This window comes from Ornithorhynchus anatinus, chromosome 8 (assembly GCF_004115215.2).
Source record: "Ornithorhynchus anatinus isolate Pmale09 chromosome 8, mOrnAna1.pri.v4, whole genome shotgun sequence".
NCBI classification, from domain to species: domain Eukaryota; kingdom Metazoa; phylum Chordata; class Mammalia; order Monotremata; family Ornithorhynchidae; genus Ornithorhynchus; species Ornithorhynchus anatinus.
Genome location: NC_041735.1, coordinates 27,390,003 through 27,398,871, shown reverse-complemented (window position 1 = coordinate 27,398,871; position 8,869 = coordinate 27,390,003). Strand labels below are relative to the sequence as shown.

General features: G+C 46.2%; 1 long non-coding RNA gene across 1 annotated transcript; it reads left to right on the top strand.

Annotated features, from left to right (window-relative positions):
- The first annotated feature begins 275 nt into the window (after window positions 1–275).
- On the top strand, window positions 276–5,493 carry LOC114813848. The gene is made up of 3 exons (XR_003761608.2): window positions 276–430; window positions 1,153–1,326; window positions 5,213–5,493. It is a non-coding gene; the product is annotated as an uncharacterized LOC114813848 (long non-coding RNA).
- Window positions 5,494–8,869: the final 3,376 nt, after the last annotated feature.

Here is an 8,869-nt window from a genome sequence, read left to right as displayed (position 1 = left end):
CCATTGGTCAGTCAGCATTGCAATGTCAGGAATCTCCCAGTCATCTCTCCCCTTCCCCTTTCCTAGCACGTATTGCAGGTTGATTTATGGGATGCCTGGTATGACTTATGTTCATTGATTGGACGGTTCGATGGGTAACCATTAGGCGCTTGACTGTCAATGATCTGATAGAGTGTCGTCAAGATTCCTCGAAGAATTTGGAAGGGGATAATCATTATGACCCTCATTCTACAAAGCGAGCAACTGGGGATTGAGAGGTTCAGTGAAATATCAACCTCCTTCTCCATCTTCACCAAGGCAGCGTATGAGGGAATGGGCTTAAAAATCGCACAACGAGGAATTTGGAAAAGAACTTCCCGACAGAGAAGGAGATTGAAAGCTGGAAAGGCCGAAGGCAGAAATGGGAAAGCAAAGTCCCCTGTTCCCCGAGGTTTGTGGTCTAAACTCATCGCGGGTCAGTGAGTTGGCCTCAGTGATTTCCAAACGTTCCATCCAAGCTGGCGGTCGTTGTTTGTAGATCCCAGTGTGAGGCCCTGGGGATGTCAGGATATCAAAGCCCATCTCTGCCACCAGCTCATGGGACTTGTTGTAAATGCTCTTCACTCTACCGAACTACAACAACAATAATAACTAGGAATTTTAAAGCCCTTACAGTGTTCCAGACACTGCACTGAACAATGGATAAGACACAAGCAGGGCTCTCAGTTGAAGAGGGAGTGAGGGTAGATATTTTATCCCCATTTTACAGAGGCAGTAACTGAGGCACCGAGAAATTAAGAGACTTACCTAAGACTGGACGGTAGGCAGTTGGCCGAGCTGGGGTTAGAATCCAATTCCTCTGATTCCCAGACCTGTGCTCCTTCCGCTAAGCCTCGATCCTTAAGAATTGGAATCAGGTCTATGAGCTCTACTGGACTTTCCCAAGCGCTTAGTATGGAACTCAGGACATAGCAAGCACTCAGAATTATTGATCGAATTAAATGTCACAGCACTAGAATCATTAGGACAATGTAAGAATAAATGACTTCTCAAAAAACCTTAGGTCGTGTAGCTTCTCCCAGAGACACTTCAATTCGACGACGAAAGCGTTCTGCTTCTGCTCACCTCCTGCACAGTTTTTGATCCTTTCTTTTCTTTATACCTTCTGTTCAGACAGGACTGTCAGCATTTAGAACCAGTACAACTTTTCTGGGAACCTATTGCTTACGAAACACAGCCGGCCGTTGTAGAGAAGTCATGGAGCTGAGCTGTTCCGTTTCACCTCTCTGATGAGTGTCAGAGAAAAAAGTAACGTGATCAGGGTGAAATGAAGCAGCCCAGAGGCAGGTAAGAAGGCGGAGGAGGAGAGAAGCAGTGACTCTCCATCACTTTGAGCAAGTTACCTAACTTTTAATCTTCACTTTCCTGTCCCTTCCTCTCAAGAGGGAAGCACAAAGCATGTTTCCATGTCAAGTGTCCCTCAAGTGTCCCCCTTTAAGGAAAATTTGCATTGTAATCGTGTGTCTTGATCAGGTCTGCCCCCACCCGCTCCACCGTTTCTTTCCACGCCGCATCCCCTTCTGTGCAGTTGGGCCGCATTAGCAGAAGGTCATTCTTTGGCAAGTGAGAGAAGCAGTGTGGCCTAGGGGAAAGAGCGTGGGCCTGGAAGTCAACAGTCCTGGGTTCTAATCCCGGCTGAGCGACTCATCTGCCGTGGCCGACCTCGGACATGTCATTTAAATTCCCTGTGCCTCACTTTCCTCATCGGTAAAATGGAGATCAAATCCTACATTGTGAACCGCACATGGGACAGGGACTGTGCCTGACTTGATTATCATATCTACCCCAGCACTTAGTACACCGCTTGGCACGTAGTAAGCGCTTAACAAATACCATAAAAAAAGGTGCTGAGGGATAACATACATTCTGGGAGTGCCATCCTGGTGGCTGAGGGAGGCTTGGCTGCTTCCCAGAACGGGCTGAGGGCCAACTGGAGAAGATCGGTGGAAGGAGAAAAGTCTTGGTGGAAAGGACACTCTTCTGGAGGTCAGAGGACCTGGGTTCTAATTCTGGCTCCACCACATGTCTGCTGTGTGGCCTTGGGCATGTCACTTAACTTTTCTGTGCCTCAGTTACCTTATCTATAAAATGGGGATTAAGACCGTGAACCCCATGTTGGGACCGGGACTGTGTCCAACCTGATTATCTTGTATCTACAACAGAGCTTACAACAACGCTTGGGACACAGTAAGTGCTTAACAAATACCACAGTTATTAATAGTACTGTTACTATTCGGCTGCCTTGGAGGGGTGGCCGGCAACGTTGGAAAGGAACCTGGTAATCTCTATTGACCTTATTCATTCCAGATGCAATTTGGGCTGCTTAGTTTGTTTCTGGGCTTCAGTTGCACGTCTAAATTGTTTCCTGATTGTCAGCTCTGCACTATCTTCATTTAGCATTTCTCAGCAGCCACCTAGTCACCTGGTCATCTGGTGGATTGTGGGCAGGGTCCAAAGGAAAAGGATTCGGTAACAAGGACTTGGACCAGAGAGAGACTGGGGGTGCGGGGAAGAAGAGTGAGGGGATGACGGGAAAGGCACCACAGTCATCCTCTCCTGACTTCTCTTCCTGTCTGATCATTTCTTTTCAGCTTTTTGGACATAAATATATCAACTAAAAAACCTGAAATGGGAGTTGAGACAGACCCTCCCCAAAAAGTGGAACTCTAGGGGTCTAGATGCATAAAAGGATGTCAGAATGCTGTCTTTGGGTTTTTTGACATCACTGACATTAATAGTAAAAATGATAATAATAAAAATGGTAGCATTTGTTAAGCGCTTACTATGCGCCAGGCTCTGCTCTAAGCTCTGGGGTGGATACAACAAAATGGGTTGGACACAGTCCCTGTCCCGCTCGGGGCTCCCATTCTTAATCCCCATTTTACAGTTGAGGTAACTGAGTCACAGAGGAATGAAATGACTTGTTCAAGGTCACAAAACAGACAACTGGCATAGCTGGGATTAGAACCCAGGACCTTCTGATTCCCAGGCCCGTGCTCTACCCATTAGACCACACTGCTTCTCTATGCCCTGAGAGCTCCGTCGATCCCCTACAGAAACAGCACTTACCCAGGCCCTTGGGATGATGGTTCACCTTGAACTCCTCGGTAACTTTGGCTTGTTTTGTGTCCGGTTTCCATAGCAACCAGAGTAATTGACTTTAATTACCACATCTTCTCTGTGGTTATATCTTGCTAATTCATTTTGTAATTGCCCTAAATTATATTAGGAGTCTATAATGGAGTCTCACTCTTCATTTTCTCCATACGTAGGCACAACCTTTTCTTCAGGGCCTCAGCAAATAGGATGACAACGGGCTGCCTATGGACACTGGCCATACCCACTGCTATAAACTGGGTCTGCTTCAGGGCCGTTCCATTCTAAGTGTGATGTCCGGTGTGTGTGTGTGGATTTTTGGGGGGTGGGTGGGAGGGGTGGGGGCAATGGTAGGTAGCACAAGTCCTGGAGGGTGTCAATTTTGCTGGCCAGGGAGGCAGTTGGCACTGCAGATGAGCTTCCCCCAAAGATGTCCAGGGCTGCTTTTGGATTCTCTTATTGCTAAGCAAGTCCCCAATCAGACATGTCACCTCAAAGTCCCCCTTAGGTGCCAACCCCCCCACCCCTCGCGCCCTAGGGTGCATAAAGCGGGCGCCGTTGACAGCGAGAGGTTTTCCCTGCCCACTCCTAGAATTAGCCGAGCCCTGAAATGCTGGAACAGCTCATAGTAATGGTAGCACTAATACTATTCATTCAATCGTATTTATTGAGAGCTTACTATATGCAGAATAGTAGATATAATGGGAATAGCAGTAGGAGAAAAGGCAAAGGCCTGGGAGTCACAGGACCAGGGTTTTAATCCTGACTCTACCACTTGATTGCCGTGTACGTCAGTCAGTTGTACCTACTGACCACTTCCTGCGTGCAGAGTGCTGTACTAAGCCCTTGGGAGAGTACGATATAACAATAAATAGACACATTCCCCGCCCACAGTTACAGCCAAGGGTGGGAGACAGACGTTAATGTAAATAAATAAATGACAGAAATGTGCATAACAGCTGTGGGTCCCGGAGAGGGGATGAATAAAGGGAGCAAGTTAGGGTGACGCTGGAGGGAGTGGGAGAAAAAGAAAGGGAGGCTTAATTAGTGAAGGCCTTTTGGAGGAGATGTGCCTTCAGACTTCGAAGGAGGAGAGAGTAATTGTCTGTTGGATATGAGAAAGGCGTGCAAGTCACGACTGCTCTGTGCCTCAGTTTCCTCATCTGCAAAACTTGTTGCCTTTCCTATGTAGACTTGGAGCCCTAGGTGGACAGGGACTGTGTCCAACCTGATTATCTTGTATCTACCCCAGTGATTAGTACAGGGTTTGGCACACAGTAAGCACTTAAATGCCATCATTATCATTATTGTTACGGTTAATAATCATCATGATAACAGTAATAATAATGGAATTTGTTTAGCGCTTACTAGGAGTCAAACACTGTACTAAGCCATCATTGTCATTACAGTTAATGATAATCAAAATATTAACAGTAATAATAATGGAATTTGTTAAGCGGTTACTATGTGTCAAGCACTGGGGTAGATCCAAGATCATCAGGTCCCACATGGGGCTCATGTGGTTACAGTGATATTTATTAAGTGCTCATTGTGTGCGAAAGAGTACACGAGTGGGAATCAGACCCAGATTCTATCCCTCAAGGGCAAGGGGCAATCTCTCAAGGGACAATCTATGAATACAGGTAGAGGAGCGGAGACGGACACGTCGGAAACGATGAAACAGCAAAACATTAAAACAGCGTAAAGGACAGGCACAGATAACCAACACACAAAAGAATAAAGAAAGTCGGTAGGGATCTGAGGCTAGAGGAGCAGAATTTCTGCTCGTGATTGAGAATCCACCACAAAGGCTGCACTGGCAACCAGCAGCTTTCCTGGGAATCCAAGCTTCTTCTAAGCCTCATGGACCCACGAGCTCTAGGGGCCAATCCGCAGCGCATGCGCTTGTGCAGGCGTGTTCTGTTATTTATTATTTTGCTGTTGCTGCTCTCCCTTCCCTCCCTCCTCTCCCCAGTGCCCCTCTCCCACCCCTCCCCACTGCCCCTCCCTGCCACCCAGAAAGCCCGCTCACCATCCAGCGAGACAATGATTTACTTCTCTTTAAATCTTTCCCCAGCCCTCCCTCTCCTTTCCTCCCAGGGACTGACTCCAGAGTTCGCTGATGCTTGGCAAATCGAATTGCATCGTACTTCAGTTCAGAGCCCGGCTGATACAATCTTCGAGAAGAAGAGGGAGAAATGGTCCGGCCTGGTTGTCTAATAAGAAGGAGCGGCGGTGACTATATCGCGACCTAATTTACTGCTTAGTACTTATGAATGTCCTCAATTAACATGTAAGACTATCTTAAATAATGACGCTTTGTAATAAAATTTCCGAATTGGCATCGGGCACCCTGGAGGATGAGTAATGGTCCATTACCTGGGGCCTTGCTGGGAAAATAGTACTCGGTGCATAGTTTTCGACGATAGCTTTAGGAATAGTTTGCAGTGCTTTTGGTTCTGGAGATACAGAGAGGAATCATTTCCCACTGCTTGGGATTTCATATTCATGGGGTCACTCTGTGCTAGGGAAAAGCGTGTCCTAATGGAAAGAGCATGGGACCTGAGAGTCAGAGGACCCGGGTGCTAATCCTACTCTTCACTTTCCTGCTGTGGGACTTTGGGCAACTTCTCTGTACCTCAGTGTCCACATCTGCAAAAGGATTCAATGCCTCTTCTCCCTCCTGCTTAGACTCTGAGCTCCATGTAAGACATAGACTTTGTCCAACCTGATCAATTAGTATCTCCCAATGCTTAGAGCAGTGCTTGACACATAGTAAGCGCTTACAGATGCCACAGTTAATTAATGAATCATCATCGCTGGCGGTGAAAGGAGGACACCCACCCGTTTCTTGTCCTCATAAAATGGCAGTTACCACAACAAAATAATCAAAATAGGTTCGAAGGGGATAACACCTTGGTGCTCAGAGGGTGGTAAAGTTTCATCTTTGTTTTCAAGCTGATGGAAGGGGTATTGGGAATTAGTCTTTTTTTTCTTCACAGTTTTAAAATCATAAATCAGGAATGAAGTCCAAGGAGGTTAGTTGGTCCTGTCGCCGGCCACCAGGCAAGTGAGTAACTTTTCGATGCGAGCTAGATAAATGTCTCTCCATTTCTTAGAGTTCTCCGAGGTAGCACAATCACGAGAGTCAAGGAAAAGGAAGTTCTTCTTTTAGTCCAACCAAATATCCCTCCTGCTTTCATTTTAACACCTTTCTTATCCAGAGACCAACGAGTCCTGATTCTCCTTAAAATTGAAGAGAGGTAGTAAGTCCCTCCCATCTAAATAACCCCTTTTTACCCTAACCTCTTTTCATCCACTTTTCTTATCCTTGATCATATCTGGTGTTTTTCTTGGGACCCAGCCTTGGGACTCTTTCCATTTATAAGGGTGGTGACTCAAAAAGGACAGGATCCTTTAATAATAAGATATGATCAATGAAAAATATTACAAGATTACTTCTTAACTCTTGCATGCTATTTTCCTCATACATGCCAGTACAGTGGGAACCTTTAAATAATGACCTGGAGTTGCTGACTCATCATCAATTTCATGGTCCACTAGGACCCTGGGATCTTTTTCTATTTAATGCTGGTATTTGTTAAGCATTTACTATGTGCAGAGCACTTTTCTAAGCGCTGGGGTTGATACAGGGTCATCAGGTTGTCCCACGTGAGGCTCACAGTTAATCCCCATTTTACAGATGAGGTAACTGAGGCATAGAGAAGTGAAGTGTCTTGCCCACAGTCACACAGCTGACACGTGGCAGAGCCGGGAATCGAACCCATGACCTCTGACTCCGAAGCCCAGGCTCTTTCCACTGAGCCACGATGCTTAGCTAGGCTTTCCTCTTCCTGTATGCCTATTTAAACATACCTCTGGCACTGGTCCTTATTGACAAGAACGGGTTTTCCAATTTCTCTAGGTCGCTTTCAAATTTTATTCCTGTCTTCCGAAAGAATCGACAGCCTTGCCCTGTTCAGTGTCCTGTGCCAGTTAAATGAGCATTTTCTTGTTTCTTCCATTCTCAGCGTCAGTGAAACTGGATAGGAGACACAGAATCCATTCCTTTTTTATTAATGTAGGTGGAACCTTGGAAAAATAGTCCTTTCCTCTGTGAATTTTATCAACCAGTCCACCCGGCTCCTTCTTCACATAGATGTTGGAGGTCTACTGGTGTAGACCGCTCTTGTTCAGCCGGTCAATAATAGTTATTGAACATTCATCCATTCAATCATATTTATTGAGCATTTACTGTGTGCAAAGCACTGTACTAAGCGCTTGGGAGAGTACAATATAGCAACAAATGGACACATTCCTGCCCACGACGAGCTCACAGTCTAGAGGGGGAGACAGATATTAATATAAATAGATAAATAAATTACAGATATATACAGGCATATACATATGAGCTGTGGGCATGGGAGGGAGGGTGAATGAAGGAGCAAGTAAGAGTGGCACAGAAGGGAGAGGGAAAAGAAGAGAGGAGGGCTTAGTCAGAGAAGGCTTCTAGGAAGAGTTGTGCCCTCAATAAGGTTTTGAAGTGGGAGAGAACAATTATCTTTCTGATACGAGGAAGGAGGGTATTCGAGGCCAGAGATAGGATGTGGGTGAGAGGACAGTGGAGAGAAGGATGAGATCGAGGTACAGTGAGAAGGAAGACGTAGTGTGCGCAGACCACTGTACTGAGCCCTTGGGAGAGTACAGTAGAATAATAAACAGACACATTTTCCTGACCACAGTGAGCTTACAGTCTAGAGGGGTGGGGAGATGGGCCACTGTTAGATCAAGGATACTATTAACAAGGAGAAACCACTCCGGCCTTTGGCCTGATAGATTGCAAGATCCTTTCCCTGGACACCCTGATATGACTGACAAGACATCAGTTTGCCTTGACTCCCTAAATCCGAACTCTACTAAATTGTTCTGGCTCTGAGTTCCTCCCACGCTTCCATGAAAATAGGGCTTTTCAGCCCAGCTGCTACTGAGAAGTTCACTGAACCACCAGGCTGGTTGGCCACACCGCTTCATCGGTTTCCAGATCCTGCCAGGAATCTTCTTCCTGACCCTTTCAGCTTCGGTCCCCGTTCCACCCGGTAGCCCAAGTTAGCAGAAGATTACAGATGCCTCCACCCTCTTTCCGTTATGCAGAGATTGGCTTCCTTCTTTGTAGCTAGGAGCGGTGGGTTCTAATGCGAAGAGCACAGGCCTGGCAGTGAGGAGACCCGGTTTTACACCTGGCTGCGCCACTTACCTCCTTTGTGACCTTAGGCAAAGCATTGAACTTCTCTGTGCCTCAGTTTCCTCATATGTGAAATGGAGGTTCAATCAATGAACCAATGGTAATATTTATTGAGCACTTACTCTGCGTAGAGCACTGTTCTAAGCTCTTGGGGGAGTACAATACAAGAGAATTAGCAGACCCATTCCCTGTCCACAGTGAGCTTACAGTCTAGAGGAGGAGGCAGACGTCAGTATGAGTAAATAAACTGGTTAAATGCCTGTTCTCCCTCTTACCTAGATTGCGAGCCCTCTGTGGATCAGGGACTGTTTCCCGCATGATTATCTTGTATCTACCCCAGAGCTTAGCACAGTGCTTGTTACATATGAAGCACTTAAATGTTATTAAAACTATGGTTATTAGTAGTATAAGTGGTGGTGTAATAATCCAAATTTTGGCTAGACAGTCACCCCAACTCAATTTTCGTATAACTATGGGGTCTCAGCCTAATTC